This window comes from Petaurus breviceps, unplaced genomic scaffold (assembly GCF_028583685.1).
Source record: "Petaurus breviceps papuanus isolate PSGF00001 unplaced genomic scaffold, PetGlider_PUasm1.0 90700, whole genome shotgun sequence".
In the NCBI taxonomy this organism is placed as follows: Eukaryota; Metazoa; Chordata; class Mammalia; order Diprotodontia; family Petauridae; genus Petaurus; species Petaurus breviceps.
In genome coordinates this window covers 9687955-9707851 of record NW_027187315.1, presented here as the reverse complement: position 1 = coordinate 9707851, position 19897 = coordinate 9687955, and the positions used below count along the sequence as shown (strand labels likewise).

General features: G+C 38.0%; 1 pseudogene; it reads left to right on the top strand.

The window, feature by feature from the left end:
* LOC138144454 (WD repeat-containing protein 82-like) overlaps window positions 1-12689 on the top strand; it is a 34082-nt pseudogene extending 21393 nt beyond the window's left edge.
* The last annotated feature ends 7208 nt before the right edge of the window (window positions 12690-19897 follow it).

Below are 19897 nucleotides of genomic sequence, written 5' to 3'. Positions count from 1 at the left end.
TACTTTAAAATAACTGTCAATGGTATACCTTTCTTCTTTGAGAACATCCTATTTCTACTCTTTGACCATTTATTGATTGGGGAATGGCTCTTACTCTTTTTTTTTTTAAAGCAATCGGGGTTAAGTAACTTACTCAAGGTTACATGGCCAGTTATTTCTGGGTGTGGTGCTGAGTATCTGAGCCCAGATTTGATCCAGGTCATCCTGACACTGGAGCCGGTGCTCTTACTCGCTGAGCCACCTGGCTCCCCCTAAACAATTGGGATTAAGTAACTTGCTCAAGGTTACGCAGCCAGGTGTTTCTGGGTGGGTGCTAAGTGTCTGAGCCCAGGATTCGATCTCCAGGTCTTCTCAACACTGGAGCCGGTGCTCTTACTCGCTGTGCTACCTGGCTGCCCGGCTCTTACTCTTATAACTGAATATTTCTGCAGAATTTTTCCCTCCAGTTAACTATTTTCCTGCTTATTTTAACTTCAATGGTTTTTATTTGTGCAAAAACTTTTCAATTTTGTGTAATCAAAATTGTGTTTTATTTTGTGTGAGTCTATTTCTTATTTGGGCAACATCTCCTCTCCTATACAAAGTTGTTCAAGTTATTGCCTTATCTGTTTATCTAATTTGTTTAGAATGTGACCATTTGTACTCAGTTTGTGTATTTATATTTTAACATAGAATTGAAGGTACTGGTCTGTACCTAACTTCTTCCCAATCATTTTCCAATTTACTCAATAGTATTGATCAAATAGTGAGTGTTTACCTTGGCAGTTAGCATTCTTGAGTTTATCAAAAGATAGGATATCATATTCAATTTCTTATGGATTTTGTGTACTTAAACCACCAATCAATTTTTCCATTTGTAGATCTGGTACAGCTAGACTTCTTTCTTCTCCTATCCATAGTTGTGAGAAGTATTTAACCTTTAATTGCTGGTGTAAATCCAACCTGCCATTGTGTATAATATTTTTTATATGTTACTCTGTCTCTGTGCTAATATCTTATTCAATATTTTTATACCAATCTTCAATAGACTGTTGGTTTATAGTTTTCTCCCTAATTTGTATAAGAGCTTACTTGACTACTAGAGGGAATTTTATAGGATCCCTTCTTTTTCTCTTTTTGAAAATAATTTATGTAATATTGTAATTAAGCATTCTTTAAATGTTTGGTAGAACTCACTTGTAAATACTTCAGTCCTTTTTTTTCTTCGAGATTTCTTTTACATTTCCTTCAATTTGTTTTTTTGAGATGAGGTTATTTAAATTCTCTATTTCTTATTCTGTTAGACTAGGTATTTTATATTTTTGTAAATAATCATTTATCTCATTTGTCAATTTTGTTGGCATATAATTCAGCAAAACAGTTCCTAATAATTTCTTTTGTCTTATTTCTTTGTTGTAAATTATTCTTTTTCATTTTTGAAATTACTAATTTGATTTTCTTCTTTTTAAAAAAATCAGACTATTGAATAGTTTATATATTTTATTAGTCATTTTAGAACAGTGTAGCAGCAAGCACCACAGTGTCCCCAGGGTTGCTGCCACCACAGGTTCTTGGATCTGCTTTGATAAAGGAAAGCAACTCAAAATGGGTTAACAAGCTTACTTTAATCAGTCAAACATATATCGTTTACCTAGTTCAGGGGAAAAAGGTCAGCACCCCAAACTTCAGAATATACAGACAGAATTATCAAGACAGAAACAGATCAAGTAGACAGATTTCCAAACTGCCCAACCATTACATCCATACCAAATCAACATCTGTGTTTTTCAAAGCCAAGGGGGGACTCTGTAGCAGCAATGGCTTCCCAGAGTCTCATCTGATCAAATCACAGAACACTTCTCAAAGTGAGCCCCAAAACAAAGCTACACATCAGGGCTTATATAGCCTTCTCCTGGCTCAGACAATGTAACAACCTTCTGGACCCACCGGCCAATCAAGAAGTATCTACTGAAAAACAAGCCTCCTACCCCAGGCTCCAGGTGCACTTTAGCCTAGGGGCAGGGAAGATCTTAAAAATTTACATTCCCATTACAAACAGCTAGTAGTTTTATTTATTAATGTATTTTTTTGCTTTCAATTTTGTAACTTTCCTCTTTGATTTTAAATATTTTTATTTTTGCACATGGGGGTTGTCTTTGTGTTTTATGGTTTGTTTATTTTTTTTTTGCATGCCCAATTAATTGATCTATTCTTACTCTTTGTTTTTCAAAGTGCTTATAGATATAAATTACTAACCAAGAACTGGTTTGGCTATATTCCAAAAGTGTGATATATTGTTGTTGTTATTTTTCTTTATGAAGTTATCTATTGTTTTTATGTTTTGTTCTGTGATTCACATGTTCCTTAAAATAAAATTATTTAATTTCAGCTTCAATATGAATTCTTTCTTTACATGATTTTTATTTATTATACTTTTTATTGTGTAGTAATAACTAAAATATGTGTCTAATATTTCTGCTTTTTCTTGTATTTATTTATGAGGTTTTTATTCCTTAGCACATTGTCAATTTTTGTAAATCTTTTTTTGTATAATTGAGAAATATGTATGTTTATTTCCTCTCCCATTCAGTAATTACCAAAGGCCTATCATAGATAGCTTTTCTGAAATTCTATTTAGGTTCTTCTTTCCTGTTTATCATTTTGTTAGTTTTAGCTAGGTCTAAAAAAAGCATATTGAAATCTCTGAATACTATAGTTTTCATCACTATTTCTCCCTATAATTCTTCTAACTTTTCCTTCAGATGCTTAGATACTATGCCTTTAGGTGTATAGTATTGCTACTATTTCAACACTTACGGTGCTTTTAAGCACAATGTAGTTTTTTAAAATAATTTCTATTTTTAGGATGTCTTCTCTGAGGTCATGATTAGTACTTCTGCTTTTTTAAAATTCCCCTGAAGCATAATAAATAATCCCATAATCTTTCATTTTAACCCCTTGGAAATCTCTATGTTTCAAGTATATTTCTTATAAGTTGCATATTGTTTAATTCCACTTTCTAATTCATTCTACCACTCTACCCCATTTTATGGGTGAGTTGAACTCATTCACATTCATGGTTATGGTTGTTAGTTATTTATTCTGTGCCTCCCATCACACCCCCTATCATATCCTCTTGTACATGTACAACTTCCTCTTTTTGTCTCTTGCCTCCCCTCTTTTTTTTTTAAAGCAATCGGGGTTAAGTAACTTGCTCAAGGTTACATGCCCAGTTATTTTTGTGTGGGTGTTAAGCATCCGAGCCCAGAACCAATCCCAGGTCTCCCGACTCCGGCCGGGGCTCTCACTCACTGCACCACCTGGCCGCCCCTTGCCTCCCCTCTTTACAAAGAAGGAAGTGAATGAGGAGTGTAATAAAAATTCTTAATTTCTAATTGATGCAGTGTAATTCCAATCTACTTCCCTCATCTCTTCACCTCTCCTAAACCTTGCTCACTTGGGTCTTTCCAATTTTTTCTTACCTTTTAATTTTCTCTTCATTATCTACATCTATTCTTTCCTCAATTCTACTCTTCCTATGAAACTTCCTTTTTTACTATTCCTATCTTTAGCCCTGTATAATTTATTGTATTTCCATACCAAACTCTTTTTTTTTGTATTTGTGTGCATATGTGTTCAATCTTCCTTTACACAGTTCAGATAAGAATGAGGTCATGAGATACCTGCTCACCATCATGCCTTCCTCCATGTTTATATGCTCTTGTCCCATACTGTATTTATATGAAATAACAACTTTGCCCTTTTTCTTACTCATTTTTTCCCTAGTGTGATCTTTTGTCTCCTTTTCCTTTCCTCTCTTAAAACCAACAAAATAGAACAAAACCACACCCCAGTCCTTTGTTTGTCTTATGTAATTCCCTCTCAGATCCTTAAACACATTTGTATTCCAAAGCGTCATTTGTCTCTTCTCCCCTTTTTAGAAGATAAGCATTTTGTAATCATTTAGTGATCCCAATTGCTTGAATATATTTACCTTTCTAGGCTTTCTTGCCTCCTATGTTTACATTTTACCTTTCTGCTTAGTTCTGATCTATTCACCAGCAATACTTGGAAGTTCTCTGTTCTATTAAAGGTCATTTTTTTCCTCTTGTAGAATTATACTCAATTTTGAACGGTAAGTTATTTTTCGTCCTAAATCCCTCACATAGAAGAGGATGGATAGAAAACCTGCTTTTGAAAAGGCATAACAATGTACAGTGAAAGTGCCATGCTTCCTAATTGGGAGCATGTGCAGACATTTTTGTAATGGACTTCAGTCTGCTAGCTATGTGATGAAGAAGAACCTTTTTGATAGGCTATGTCTAGTCAGAACTTCAGTGCTTTCAATAAAATAACTAGCCAGGGTCTTACTCATGGTCTGGTTCTTCACTCCCTGGTTGCATTTTAGTGAGTGAGATATATTGTAAACTTCTGTATGGAGAGGACCTCCCCTTCCAAAGCCAATACAAATCTGTGAACATGGGTTTCTGGTTTTTACCTCTTTGCATTCGTTCTTTCCTGGTTTTGGTGAAGGAGAATGGAGAAGGCTATGACCTTGTGAGCTTCAAAAAGATTAGGAGAATGAGCCATCAAAGACCAGGAATTGAATTTGCCAGAAGCCAAATGCTGAGGAGCAGAGTCCCAAATAACTAAGTTGGCCTATTCTAGAAGTAATATTGATGCTGACTTATCCATTGGAAATGAATTTGAGAGATTAATGCTATCTAGAAATTATGTTCAATTTGAGCCCACTATCCCCAAGGACTGAGGTGTCATCAGGGAGAATATGCTACCAATCCATTGGGGGAAAGGAAATATAATTGCTTCTGTTTTCACTATATCTTTGCAAAAAAATATGCCATTATAGAGACTAATTAATATTAACTAGTTAAATGAACCTAGAGCATTAGTCATTTGTAATGAATAATGGCAGGAACACATTAGAATGGGGAATTAAACCAATAGTGTTACAAGAGAGATGACCCTCGCCCTGTTGGAAGAAGGAAAGGGAGATGTAATCTTCCTAGTTCTCAGAGAGTTAATCCAGAGCCATCTCTATAAAATCACAAATGATTTTTTCATTCTTGTTATTCTCAAATTTATTTACTAGATGCATGTCTAGCTTCCTCATCTTACTTGCTACAATTTAGAGCATACACAACTATCTCCCAATTTGAGACCAATAGCCTTGTGAAGACAAACTCAAAGAATAACAAAAATGAGAAATTCCATAAAACATCTGTTATGATCTTGCTAATACTTCTGATTAGAGTGGAAGATTTTCAGTTATTTTTAAAAATATTCTCGAATTTTAATTTTTTAATTTTTTAAAATTTAATTTAATTTAAAAACACCTTCCTTTTTTTTCTGTGAACAACATGTCAATCCATTTTCCCTCTCTCCTGGAAATGTCTCCTATTTACACTATAGAAAGTCATTCAAAATACTACATCATAGGTAGGTCAATTCATACTTCTGTAATCTGAAAAAACCTCTAGGTTTTCAGGCTTTGTCCTTTTCAGGTCAACAGACTGTCTATGACAACTAAACTCTTTCCCCCTACTTGGTACCCCTTCCTTCTGCTCTGACCATTTTCTCGAGCCTTCCAGATCTAAAATCTTTTATATTTGCATGGCAGCAGTTGTATGGTCTTTAGGGGCTATGGCTCACAGTGTGTACTGATCTTCTCTGCATCTTCTGAAGATATGTATGACTCAAAATTGAATGAATTGAGGAGCCAAGATGTTGGACTAACAGGAAATAGTGCTGTGAGGAACTCTCCCTCAAAACTCTTCCAAAGAGATCTAAACAATGCATCAGACCAAATCCTAATGGAGAAATCCAAGAAAAAGTCACAGTGAGTCTTTTTTCTAACCCACATTGGCATAGGAAGACTCTGTGGATACTGGAAATGAGCCTGAGGAGCACATTATGTAGGGAGCATACCAATACATAAGGAGAGGTTGTGAACTGGGGACAAGAAGAGGTCCCAGATCCATATAGGGCACCATGACAGAATCAGGTACAAATTGGCAGCTTTATTGTCTACTAGCATGTTCTTAGTAACAATAATTAATTAAGAATTAACAAGGATTAATGTGGTGACCTGTGCTGTCTCCTCTCCCCTGCCTCAGCAGTTTCAGGCCCCAGGCAGTATGCCTAGAGAGAAGTAAGTTGGGAATCAAACAGTAGAAGTATGGTTCAAACCTCAGAAACAGAGTGGGATCTCAGCCTCCCACCCAGGTTGAAACCTAAGAGGAATAAAAAGAACAGCAATCCCAAGCCAAATTAGAGCCTGTAGTTCTATAACTCCAAACAAGCAAAGCTTACCAGCTGACCAATAGGGGCTAGTTCCAGCAGAAGACTACAGTTGTTCAAACTCAAATCCAGCTCAGGAATTTGCAGTGCTCAGATGGGTGGGGGTAAAGAGGTAAAAAGACAGCAGTCAAACTTTTCCCTGGATTAGACCACTTCAGGAGTGCTATAAGCCTACAGGTCTTCAGCCTGGGCTGTCCCTGAGATTCTGAAATGCACAAAAATCAATACCCCAAAAGAGAGCAGCTATAAGACCAGATCAGATCTTCCTTACAGAAGTGCATAAGGTTTAGTCCTAACATTAATTTTAAAGTCAGGAAGTAGGCTGGAAGAATGAACAACAAAAAAGAATCCTATCACAAAAGTTATCGTTACAGGGATGCTTAAAACATAAACCTAGAAGAAGAGAATGAAACAAAATATCTATAAGCAAAGCCTCATAGGAAAACACAGTTCTGGGAGGCTAGGTGGTGCAGTGAATAGAGCACCAGTCCTGGAGTCAGGAGGACCTGAGTTCAAATCTGGCCTCAGACACTTAACACAAAAACTAGCCATGTGACCTTGGGCAAGTCAATAAACCCCAGTTGCCCTACCCTCCCCCCTCCAAAAAGCAAAAAAAAAAATGAAAAACACAATTCTGGGGTAAATTCAATTAGAATAACTAGAACAGATGAAGCAGGAGGTGAAAAAAGAGTTAAAAATATTTTTGTTGATGAAATGAAAGTTCTAAAGGAAAAAAATAGAAAAGAAGAAAGAATAGAAAAGAGAAATAATCAGCTTGGTAGAAAAGGTCCAAAACCTTTCCCCAAGCAACAAACTCTCTGAAAACTAGAATGGACCAAGTAGAAGCCAGTGACTCCATGAGACAATACCAAATATTAAAACAAAGTCAAAAGGCTGAAAAAATAGAAGAAAATGTAAAATATCTTACAGCAAAAACAACTGACCTAGAAAAGATATTGATGAGGAAATATTTTAATATTTTCATGATAATCATCAGATTATTTCAATTCTATGAACAAAGCTAGAGCCTAGATATATTTCAAGAAATCTTGAAAGAAAATTGCCCAGATCCCTTAGAACCAGAAAGCAAAATGGAAATAAAAAGAATCCAGCAATAATCTCCCAAAAGAAACCCCCAAATAAAAACTCCCAGTAACATTATAGCCCAAATTTAGAGTTCCTAAGCTGAAGAAAAAAATAATGAAAGCATCCAGAAAAAAAATCAATTACAAAGGAGTCACAGTCCAGATAGCCCAGGACTTAGCAGCCAAAACTTTAAAGAAGCATAGAGCTTGGAATCAGGTATTACAGAAGGCAAAGGATATAGGCATATAGCCAAAAATTACTTACCCAGAAAAACTAAGTATAATGCTACAAGAGTGTAAATGGATCTTAAAAGAAATAGACTTCTAAGAATTCCTGATTTTAAAAAAAAGCAGCTGTGTAGAAACTTTGAGGTTTAAACACTGGAGTTAAAAGAAAGAACACAAATACTAAAGGTAAACACGAATGATGATAAAGGATTAAACAAAAATGAATCGCTTACATTCTAACTTTGGGAGATGTTATATGTCTCCTATGAATAATTTTCTAGAGGAAGTCTAATTATATAGAAGGCCTGGCTTTGTTATGTCTTGGATTTGAACTCAGGTGTTCCTCAGTCCAGGCCCAGCTCTATACTCACTAGTCATCTAGCTGCCCCAAGGGAGGAATTAGTCCTAAAAAGAAAACAAAAACGGGAGGAGGGTGGGGATCCAAGATGGCAGAGTGGCAGAGTAGTAGCAGGACCTCCCCATGGCTACAGCTTCCACCTTCCCCAATCCATGTAAAAAGGGGGTTCTAAACAAACTTTGGAGCTGCAGAACCCACAAAATGACACAGAGAAGCTAACCTCCCACTGAGGACAGCCCGGCAGGCCAGCAGGAATCCAGTACAATGCTCTGGGAGCCAAGGCAAGCTCCATGCCAAGGCTTTAGCCCCAGGGTGGGCCTGACCAGCTGCTGGACAGAGGGACTCCAAATCAGCAGCACCTGTGGCCGTTTCCAGATTTATCAACACATAGATGCGAAGGACAAAGTGAGAGGTCAGTGAAGTCTGGACTTTGGGACCCAGTAAGTGGGAGTGCATGGCTTTTGCCCCTGGGGCAAGAAGCCGCTGAGACACTGGCACAGCCAGCCAGCAACACGTGGCAGCTTCAGCTCCTGGCCTGCAGAGTGTAGGGGGACCAAGCAACAGTCTGAGGGGTAATTGCTCTTGCTATAACCTTCTTGGATCTGGATTGCAGTCTAGGCTGGAGGTCCTGGGGTGTGTCTTCAGCTTGCCAGAGCATGTGGAGGCCTCAGAGAGGGCACCCATCTAATACCTCTAGCAGCTGAGAAAACCCCAGTGTTTGGGACGAAAACGCCCCTGTCTGGTAGCAGAGTCCTACTGTGGCAAAAAGCCCAGGGGTCAAGTGACTGAGGGGTGAGATGACCAGGCAAAGGAAACAAAGCAGACAGAAGATTCCAACATTAGACTCCTATTTGGGGGACAAAAAGGAGCAAAGCAGGTAACAGGAGGAAGACAGTAAAGTCAGAACTCCTGCACCAAAACCTTCAAAGGAAAATACGAGCTGGTTATAGGCCATAGAGGACTTTAAGAAGCAGATGAGAGAAGTAGAGGAAAAATTGGGAAGAGAAATGAGAATGATGCAAGAAAATTATGAAATAAGAGTCAACAGCCTGACTGAGGAAAATCACACCTTAAAAACCAGACTAACTCAAATGGCAAAAGAGGCTCAAAAAGGCAATGAGGAGAAGAATGACTTAAAAAGCTGAATTTGCCAGATGGAAAAAGAATCTCAAAAGCTCAATGAGGAGAATCATTGCTTCAGAATTAGATTGGAACAAATGGAAGCTAATGACTTTATGAGAAATCAAGATGCTGTTAAACAGATCCAAACAAATGAAAGGAAAGAATGCAATGTGAAATATCTCATGGGGAAAACCACTGACCTGGAAAATAGATCCAGGAGAGAGAATTTAAAAATTATTGGACTACCTGAAAGCCATGATCAAAGTAAGAACCTAGAAATCATCCTCCAGGAAGTTCTCAAAGAAAACTGCCCTGATGTTTTAGAACAAGAGGGCAATATAGAGGATGAAAGAATCCACCCGTCCCCTCCTGAAAGAGATCCCAAAAAGGAAACTCTTAGGAATATTATAGCCAGGTTCTGGAATTCCCAGATTAAGGAGAGTATATTACAAGCAGCCAGGAAGAAACAATTTGAATATTGTGAAAACACAGTCAGGATAACCCAGGATCTGGCAGCTTCTACACTGAGAGATCGAAGGGCTTGTAATATGATATTTCGGAGGGCAAAGGAGCTGGGACTAAAACCAAGAGTCACCTACCCACAAAACTGAGTATCATGTTTCAGGGGAAAATATTGTCATTCAGGGGAATAGAGGACTTTCAAGCATTCTTGCTGAAAAAACCAGAGTTGAATAGAAAATTTGACATTCAGATACAAGACGCATGAGAAGGTAAACAGGGAAAAGAAATCATAAGGAACTTATCAAAGCTGAACCATTAACATTCCTATGTGGAAAAACAATAATTGTAGCTGATGAAACTTTTCTCAGTATAAAAATAGTTGAAGGGAATAGAAATATATATATATACATCTATATATGAGGGTATATGGGCATATGAATACATATGTGAATGTATGCATATATGTTTACAGGTATACACAGATAGAGGGCACAAGACCAATTTAACAAGAAGGGATGATACTTAAAAGGCGAAAGGGAATGGGTCAACCTTATTCCCGATGAATTTGGCTTGAGGAGGGAATGTAATACACACTAAATAGGGTATCTCACCCTACAGGAGAGTAGGGGGAAGGGGATGAGAGGGGGGATGATGGAAGGATTGCAGGGGAGGAGGGAAGTTGGAAGCACCCACTTTTGAAAAGGGATGGGATTAAAGTAGAGAATAGAACAAGTGGGAGGTGGGATAGGAAGGAGGGAAATATAGTCAGTCTTTTACAATATATCTACTATGTTATTGTTTTGCATTAGCCACACATGTACAACCTATACTGAACTGCTTATCTTCCCAATAAGGGTGGGAGACAAGGGAGGAAGGGAATGAATCTGAAATTCAAAGTTTTAAAATCAAATGTTTAAATATATATATATATGCTATTATTAATACCATTTTACATGTAATTGGGAAATAAGATATACAGGCACTGGTGCATAGAGATCCACTGGAAAAGTCGAAAGGGGTATGGGACAAAATATGGGAGAGAGCAGACTGGAGGAAGGGATATCCTGTGGGACTGCTATTTTGGGGCTGTGGGTAGGGGAAGAATGGGGAGAAAATTTGTAACTCAACATCTGGCAGAAATGAATGATGTAAATCAGAAGTTAATAAAGAATTTGAAAAAAATGAGGAGAAAAAACAAAAACAAAAAAATCCCTAATAATGTACAAAAGTATTTATTGCTCTTTTTGAGGTAGCAAAATATGAAAATCTGAAACATGTACCTAAACTGGGGAATAATTGAACAAGTTATGGCATATAAATATAATGTAACACTATTGTGCTATAAAAAATGATGGAGAGGGTTTCAGAGAAATCTAGAAAGACATGCATAGTGAAATGAACAGATAGTTTCATAGTTTATACAAAGAACAAAATGATAGAGATGAATATCTTTGAAAGATTTAGGATTTCTGATCAGCATAATGACTGAAGACTAATGATGAAATATACTACCCACTTCCTAATGGTAAATGACCCAAAGCACAGAAAGAGACTTTTTAAAAAACATGATCAATGTCAGATTTGTTTCTCCTGACTCTACATTTTTTAAATGGGTTTTGTTTTTCTTGTGTTCTCAGTGTATGTGTGAAGTGGAAAGGGTTTGTATCAGATTGGCAAAACTGAAAAGCAAGGGAGATGACCAATGCTAGAGGACTTGCAGGACAGATTCAGACCTCTGATCAATGCAATGACAAGTCATAAACTCAGAGGACTAATGATTAAACATACTACCTACTTCTTAATAGAAAACTGATGGACTCAAGATGCAGAATGAGACAAGCATTTCTTTGGTATGGCCAATATGGACATTATTTTTTTTTTTTGCTGGGCTTTTATGTTTTTATAAACATCTTTGTTTATAAGAGTTTTGTTTTTCTTCTTTTTTTCAATAGGTCCAAGAGTGAGAGAAAATGAACATTTGTTAACTAAAAAAGAATTTTTTAAATATGACCAAGATTGACTAGTTGCCAGAGCCTCTGAGGTAGCGGTGGCCAGCCACTTCTCCTCAGAGGCATCTGTGGAAGAAGTTGGTGGGCAGTCTAGGCCTGGAAAAGAGAAGAGCAGTCATAACTCAAAGACCTTCCCATTCTCCTATTTTCTCCTTGGCAGCCTTGTTAGGTGTGGTTCAGCCAGCCACGCCTGCAGAACCATAAAGCTGACTGACATTGTTATGCAGAGCTTCCAGTAGCCAAGGTGTTCCTAGAGAACACAGACAAAATCAACAATTTTGACTCCAGTCCCAATGGTGAGACAGTTGTCTCAAGCAACAGTGATGATGTCATCATCATGTACGACTGTCAAGAGGGCAAACCAAAGAGAACACTGTACAGTAAGAAATACGGTGTAGACATAATCAAATACACATGGTAAGAAAGCACTGTAATATACAGCTGTAACAAAATAGATAATGCAATCAGATATCTGTCCTTGCCTGAAAACAAATACATTAGACACTTCCATGGGCACAACAAGCATGTGATAGCCTTGTTCATGTCACCAGCAGATGAGACCTTTCTCTCTGGGTCTATAGATAAAACCATCCGATTTCCTAACTGTCAGGGCTTAATGAATCTGAGAATCAGAGAAAGCCAATCTGCTCTTTTGACCCAGAAGGGCTAATTTTTGCCACAGGAGTCAGTTCCGAAGTGGTTAAACTTTATGATCTCCGCTCTTTTATAAGGGGCCTTTTTCAGCCTTCAGAATGCAGTGTGAAAAGACCTGTGAGTGGATAGACTTAAAATTCAGCAAGGATGGCAAACTCATCCTTATACGTACTAATGGCAAATTGATCCACTTGATGGATGCCTTTAATGGAATAGTGACCCAGACATTTACAGTGTATAGCAACAGCCTGAGTCTCCCACTGGAGGCTTCCTTCACTCCAGATTCTGTTTATTATGATTGGCTCTGAAGATGGTAAGGTCCATGTCTGGAATGGAGAAACTGGAGTTAAGGTGGCTGTGTTGGATGGGAAGAATACGGGTCCTATAACCCGCTTATAATTCAATCCTAAATTCATGACTTTTGCCAGTGCATGTTGTAACATGGCATTCTGGCTGCCTCTTCTTGATGACTAATCCCTCCCCTGATTGACAGCATCTGCACATTGAAGGGCAGGCAGTATGAGGATGAAGGCACTTAATATTGGCATTATTTTGATGATCTTAAACATCTGTCCACCCAGTCCTTTTCATGAACATCACTATACAGCCTTTGTTTTTTTTTTTTTTCCTGCCTGCCTTCAAAACAAATCTTAGTTCTACAGACCTGAAATCCAAACCCAGTTTTTCTAGTTATGTATTACTTCCTTGGCATTTTCTCCTTTTTACTTTATTTAGTGTTGGGGAATCAGTAAAATCTTAACCCCCGCATACAAAAATGGATTTTTAATAACTATGCTATGTAACATTGGTGTGCTTTGGTAACAGGAGACACTGTGTCCTTAAAAGACCCAAAAGATACCTAAAAATCACACAGTCCAACCTCCCTCTTTTAAAGACACCTCTCTTTTCCCCAGACTCTGCCCAGGGTAAGGACATCTACTACTGAGCACTGAATCCCTCAACTTGGCATGAGATTAACAGTTTTACAATCCAGCCCAGGCAGTGTAGCCACCATTAAAGAGAGAGGAAGAAAAAAAGTAATGGATAAAGACATTTTTTTTAAAAGGCACAAATACCAACAATATCAGGAGGTAGAAAAGTTATTAAAAACCTAGAACCCAAGAGGCGGTCAGGTGGCTGTAATGGGAATGCAAATTTGGAAGATCTTCCCTGCCCCTAGGTTGTGTAGTGGCAAGCACCCCAGCATCTCTAGGGTGTCTGCCAATACAGGTTCTTGGATCTGCTTTGTTAAAGGAAAGCAACTCAAAATGGGTTAACAAGCTTACTTTAATCAGTCAGACAGATATTGTTTACCTTGTTCAGGGGAAAAAGGTCAGCACCCCGAACTTCAAAGCATACAGGCAGAATTATCAAGACAGGAACAGATCAAGTAGACAGATTTCCAAACTGTCCAACCATTACATCCATACCCAGTCAACATCTGGGTTTCCACATCTGGGTTTTTCAAAGCTGGGGGACTCTCAACAACGGCTTCCCAGAATTCAGATCAAATCACAGAACACTTCTCAAAGTGAGTCCCAAAACAAAGGTACACATCAGGGCTTATATAGCTGTCTCCTGGCTCAGAGAATGTAACAACCTTATTGACCCACTGGCCAATCAAAAAGTATCAACTGAAAAACAAGCCTCCCACTCCAGGCTTCAGGTGCACTTTAGCCTAGGGGCAGGGAAGATCTTCCAAATTTGCATTCCCATTACAGTGGCTCAGTGAGTGAGAGCACCGGCTCCAGTGTCGGGATGACCTGGAGATCAAATCCAGGCTCAGATACTTAGCACCACACCCAGAAATAACTGCCCGTGTAACCTTGAGCAAGTTACTTTACCCCGATTGCTTTAAAAAAAAAAAAAACCTAGAACCTGAATAAAGAATTTGAATGAGAACTATAAAATTATTAAAAAAAAAAAACAAATGAATAGTACACCATCAAAGAAAAAATGAAACAGTGCCTGATAAAAAAAAATCTACCAGAGACCTGTAGAACCCAAAAAGCCTGAACAACAGCAAGAGATTCCAGAACGGTTCAAAAAATAGAGGAAATCCATAAGACTTTAGAGATGATTCTATAGCAGAATTTATGGCTCTTGATAAAAAAAAAAATTTGCTTAACAGAAAAAATGTCCTTATTCATGGAAGGCTTCTCCAAAGACATGAGACATGAACAGATTTGGCTTACAAAAATACTTAAAGAGAAAACAACTGACAGAATAAAAGCATAAAATGCAAATAAATTAATACAAGCTCTATACATACTAAAACCATTGACCTTGACCAGAGACAATTTAAAGATCAAAGACTCTCAGAATAACATGAAAAATATGATCACCTTAGTATAGGAAATAGTGTGATAAACCTGTCCAGAACTCTTTAACACTGAAAACAAAACATCAAAAGAATTTACAGGTCATTTCAAGAGAACAAAATCCCTGTTTTCATGCTTGAGGTGTACAGTGTTTAAGAATGAATAGCCCAGATACTAACAACAAATGCCACATATAACCAGAAAAAAGAACTTTAAGCAAAAGACTTATTCACACTCACAAGAAACCACACAGAAGACAGTGACACAGTTTTTTTTTCCCTGAAAAGCATCTCAAGCAACAATCAAAAATGTTATGCCCTATATACCTGATAGTAACCATCAACAAAAAGATGTAGTCCTTCAATAAAAGAGAGACATTGGAGGTGTCCCTGCCTCCTTCCAAAACAAACAAAAAAAAAGCCTAGTATAGAATATTGATTACTAAAATGAATTAGCCCACCATTAGTGTTTATTTTATTAAAAGGAGAAAGACTGACCTATACGGTAAAACAGTAACAGAAACAAAAAAGGATCATCAAGAGATTTAGAAAGCCTACAAGGAGGTAAAGATATAAGAAACAGAAGTCTCAGTGGAGGAGCAAAACTGAAGGCCAATGAACTAAACCCCACTACAGATGATAAGTTGCATCCAAGACAAATTAAGTGCCTTGCCCAGTGTTCTCAGAGCCAGTTGGTGGCAGAGCAAGTATCAGAATGGAGAGTTCCTGACTGCTGTTTCTGATGACTTCTGCTACCACAGTTTGCCTATCATCAAGAGTCGCAGATACGTCCGACACCCATGAATGTTGGCATGCATTTGCCATAAAGAAAGACAGCCTATTTATACAGATCTCCTGGGAAAAGACAAATGAGGAAAAAGTAGGGTAATTAAGATAGTGAGATCCTTAACAATGTTCTTGTAGGCAGATCATCGATGGTCTTGTGCTGCAGCCTGCTTCTCCATGCCATGGCTCTCTCCATTACTTTTCAGTCAACTGTGATCTGAATCCTTTGTAGTTCATGGATATCCACAAGACACAGCCATTCAGCTTCAGAGAGAATGTTGCAGTTGAAAATGACCATTTTATGGTGGACTCCCTTGAGATCACTTAATGTACTTCCCCGTTTCCTACATACATGGTACCCTGTACTCTTCTTCCTTATTTTCACCTCTAGGCCTAGATCTTTGTGAACATTCATGGCTCGTCTAAGGCATTAACTCCCTGCTCTTACCATCTAACTACCGTAATCTGGGTAATATGCATTCTCCTTACTCTGCTATTTGTACTTCTTGTTGATGGGGCACTCTCTCCACTTGATAACCACTCACAATCCATCCATGCCTTAGAATCCTGTGTGAGTTGTCCATTCCGTGCCAATCTGCTTGGGGCCTTTTTCTAAATTGTGTGGGCTGTCCCTCATAGTCCCTTCTTTGTACACTGGCTATGTTCTGTTTTCTGTGGGTATGCTCATCTTGTAATGTTCTTTGATCTAGTAGATGATGTAGTATTCTGAGGCTTGGTTTTATTTCTATTTCTTCATATGGTGCATCAGATAGAGTACTGAGAGTTCAAATGTGGTACTTCCCCTGCCATTGATAGTACAAACAAGGTCATGTAATAATACAAATCTGTTTCATTTCATGTCTTTGTCATACCTCCCTCACTCTCATATACATGTTGCTGGGCCAATCTGGCCTGCTTGATTCTTATATGCATTTAATTTTTGTTTTGTGAAACAATCCTGTTCATACTTTTCTGTCTTTCTGTGTGTTTTTTCCCTCTTCAGAGAAATTGTGTTTAGACACAAATGACACTTTCCAACAAAACACCTGAATGTCCCTGTACAAAACCTGTCACCCGAGGGAGACTAAAGGCTGTGATCCCCAAAACAATAATAAAGAAGGAAAGTCATTGAGCATTTTTTAAATGACAAGAACAATAGGACAGGCAATCAGAACAGATCCAAAAGTTAAATTGTAACATCTTAGAAGTAAAAAAAAAAGTAAGCTATAAGCAGTAGGTAGTTGCAATTTGATATATTTTTTTTTCATTTTTGCTTTATGTAAGAAAATGTTTTAGTATCTGTTAACTTTGTCGTTCAAAAAATAAAAAAATTGTTTGAAAACAAAAACAAAAAAAAATATGACCAAGACTATGGAAAAAATCTATCACTTGTAACTCTAAATCTTATAATTGGAATAATTTTTCCTATAGTCAAGATCATGAGTAAAATACTCTGGAATACGAAACCTAAATGCTCATCCTAAGACTGCTCAGTCCTAACTATTATTTACTAATTCTATAGCTAATATGCAAATAATATAATATATATAATAAATAGAACTAATTACAGAATTAAAATTTAAAAATAAAATACCTCATATTTAACCTGAACAAAACTAATACTATCTCTCTATAATGTGGCAGATAAATAGCCCTTTCCTTCTTTTGCCTTTCTTTGTGTCTTCAATGCTTAACAAATGATTATTGACTGAATCTAAAGTTGACACCTAAGTCATACTACCAGTTTTTACTTAGGATAAATATAATTCTTGTTTAGCAAATGCAATTTAAGTATTTTGAAAAGACTACAGAGGACAATTCTAAAATATAAATGCCCTCCAAAATTACCTCTCATTCATACATTAAAACTCTTGGTGACTAACTTTTTGACAGATGACCTTTCACTCAGGTGTGGCCAAGTGGAATAAGCTAAAGGCTATGGTTTTAAGATCTCTCTGCTCCTGGAAGTCAGCTACAGATATATCATGATATCCTAAATTCCACAACTAGAGACACTTTTAGGTTAGTTCACCAGTTCCATAAAAACCCAGTTGTAATATATTCACAAATTAATAGTTGCCAACTTCTGAGGACCCCATTAAGATTAGTTGACTAGGTGGCCAGAGTTTAGAGTAAGACATTGAAAGGCACCATGATGTAGTAAGACCAAACTACATTGGGAATTGAGAGACCTGGGTTCTAACCCTAGTTATACCACTAAATTTGGAACCTGTCACTGTGACTTAGGAAAGCTATGCCATGTCACTGGGCCTTAGTTTCCTTATCTGTCAAATGAAGGGGTAACACTTTTGTTAAGTCATTTTTTGGTCATGTCCAACTCTTTGTGACCCCATTTGAGGTTTTCTTGGCAGAAATATTGTAATGGTTTGCCATTTCCTTCTCCAGCTCATTTTACAGATGAGGAAAATGAAACAAGCAGGGTTAAGTGGCTTGCCCAGGGCCACAAAGCTAGTCTGTGAAGCCAGATTTGAACTCGTGAAGATAAGTCTTCTGATTCTAAGCTCAGAGTTCTGTCCACTGCACCTCCTGGATGCCCTAAGAGTAGCACTAGATAATTCCTGCTAGTTCTATAACATGCCAGAGAGAAGGGTGGGAAAGATCCAGAGTGTGGGAGTTAGAGTGGTGGAGGTTGTGATGGGGTCTTGACCAAAAGTGGGAAAGGTCAACATGAGAGTGACTAAGTCAGGAAGACACTCAAGAATGCTAAGGTGACATCAGAAACAAAGTTTATATTTATTCAAATCCTGTAATATCAATTCAAACATACACCCTCTTCCCTGTTTTCCAAAGAAGAATGAGTAACACAGAAAAATTAAGCAAGGCCAGAGACAACAAATCTGGGATTGAGCTCAAAATAGAATCCAAAGGATTTCTGGTTTCTAGATTTAGAACACTAATACCACAGACCCCTTCTTTCCCATTTCTCATTCCACTGACTAGATTACATTGCCAACAACATGAAACACTTTATGAAGCATAATATTAAATACAGTTTATGCCCACTGCATGAATAACTAACCCTCTCTCTCCTTCCTCTTTTCTCTGTAGCTAGAAAAGTGAAAAATCAATATCTATTTAAACTGAAAAAGTTGACCCAGCCTCAGTTTTGAAAACATTGTGCTTCTCTTGGATCAATCACCCTCTTCTCTAAGAATTGAAAATAGCTAAACATCGGGGGCGGCTAAGTGACACAGTGAGTAGAGTGCCGGCCCTGGAATTGGGAGGACCTGAGTTCAGATCTGGCCTCAGATACTTAACACATACACACAAAAACTAGCTGTGTGATCTTGGGCAAGTTACTTAACCCCAACTGCCCTCCAAAAAGCAAAAAAAAAAAGAAAATAGCTAAACATGAACCAGTTGTCAGGTCCCAAAAGCAAACTTCAATTAGTACAGAGCATAATACAGGGATAGATGTGGGTGGGGGATGGGGAAGAGGAGAAGAAGAGGAAGTATGCCTTGGATGAAAGGGGCACAAAGACTTGGGAGGAGGCAATAGATAATATTTGGGCCTCCTAGGCTCCCCTCCCAGAGAATGTTGCTTTGGAGATATTAGATTACAAAAAGAAAAAAAAACTGCCCCAGAATTCACCAGTTTGGTGAATTTGCTTTGGAGGCTTCCAAGAAAGGGAAAGTAGAAGTTCATTCTCTATCTTGTGTATCAACAATGCTATATTCACAATACCTACAGTAACTATAAATATGCTGATATGGTTGTCAATCACAAAATGTAACAGGCTCTCTACATAGGGGACATAGCTAGAAATTTATGCAAATACCAGAAAACTGAGTCCCCAAACCAGAAAGTCAAAGCCATCACAGTAGCCATGGAGTTGGCACACATAGTTAATGTGGTAAACACCCACATTCTCAAGCCTTCTAAACAGAACAGGCTACCTCAGGCAAAGATCCTCCTCTCCTCACTCATGGCAACTGTTCAGCCTTCAAGCAGCTCACTCCCAGCAGCTCTGGCCCCCTGCAGTTCCAGTCCCCTGGTAGTCCTAAGCAGGAGTCCCCAGCAGAAATTCTGACTGGCTCAAAAAAAAGAGTTAGCACCACTGCCGCTGCCTCTTCCAGTCACCAGGCTAGCTCCTACTCAGCTCCAGCTCCTTCCTGCCCCACCCCTTACTGCCATGTCAGCAAGTTCAAGGGGCATGGAAGATCTTCAAATCCCATTACCATAGCATCTTGTGAGACACATTGTTGTAAGAAGATTAGGTGGTGGGATTGAGTTGGGTTTCATTTCTAGACACTAGCTCCCTTCCTCCTTCCTTCACAATAGTATGATGGCTTGTTATCTGCTCCACCCTATTTTCTCCATCAAATAGGAGAAGAGGCAGAAAGTGAGGGGAAGACATGGTACTCCCAGCTGCAACCAAAAGTAGATAGTATTTACCTTCCATTCAAGTTTATTCCATTCCCCAACTATTCCACTATTATCATGAATGTTCTTTAAAAAATCAAATGACTGACAAATTCTTACCTGATATAACTAATAATAATAGCAAGTAGATATTCAGTAAAAAGTTTTGATCCCTTTAAAGAGAAGAGAAAC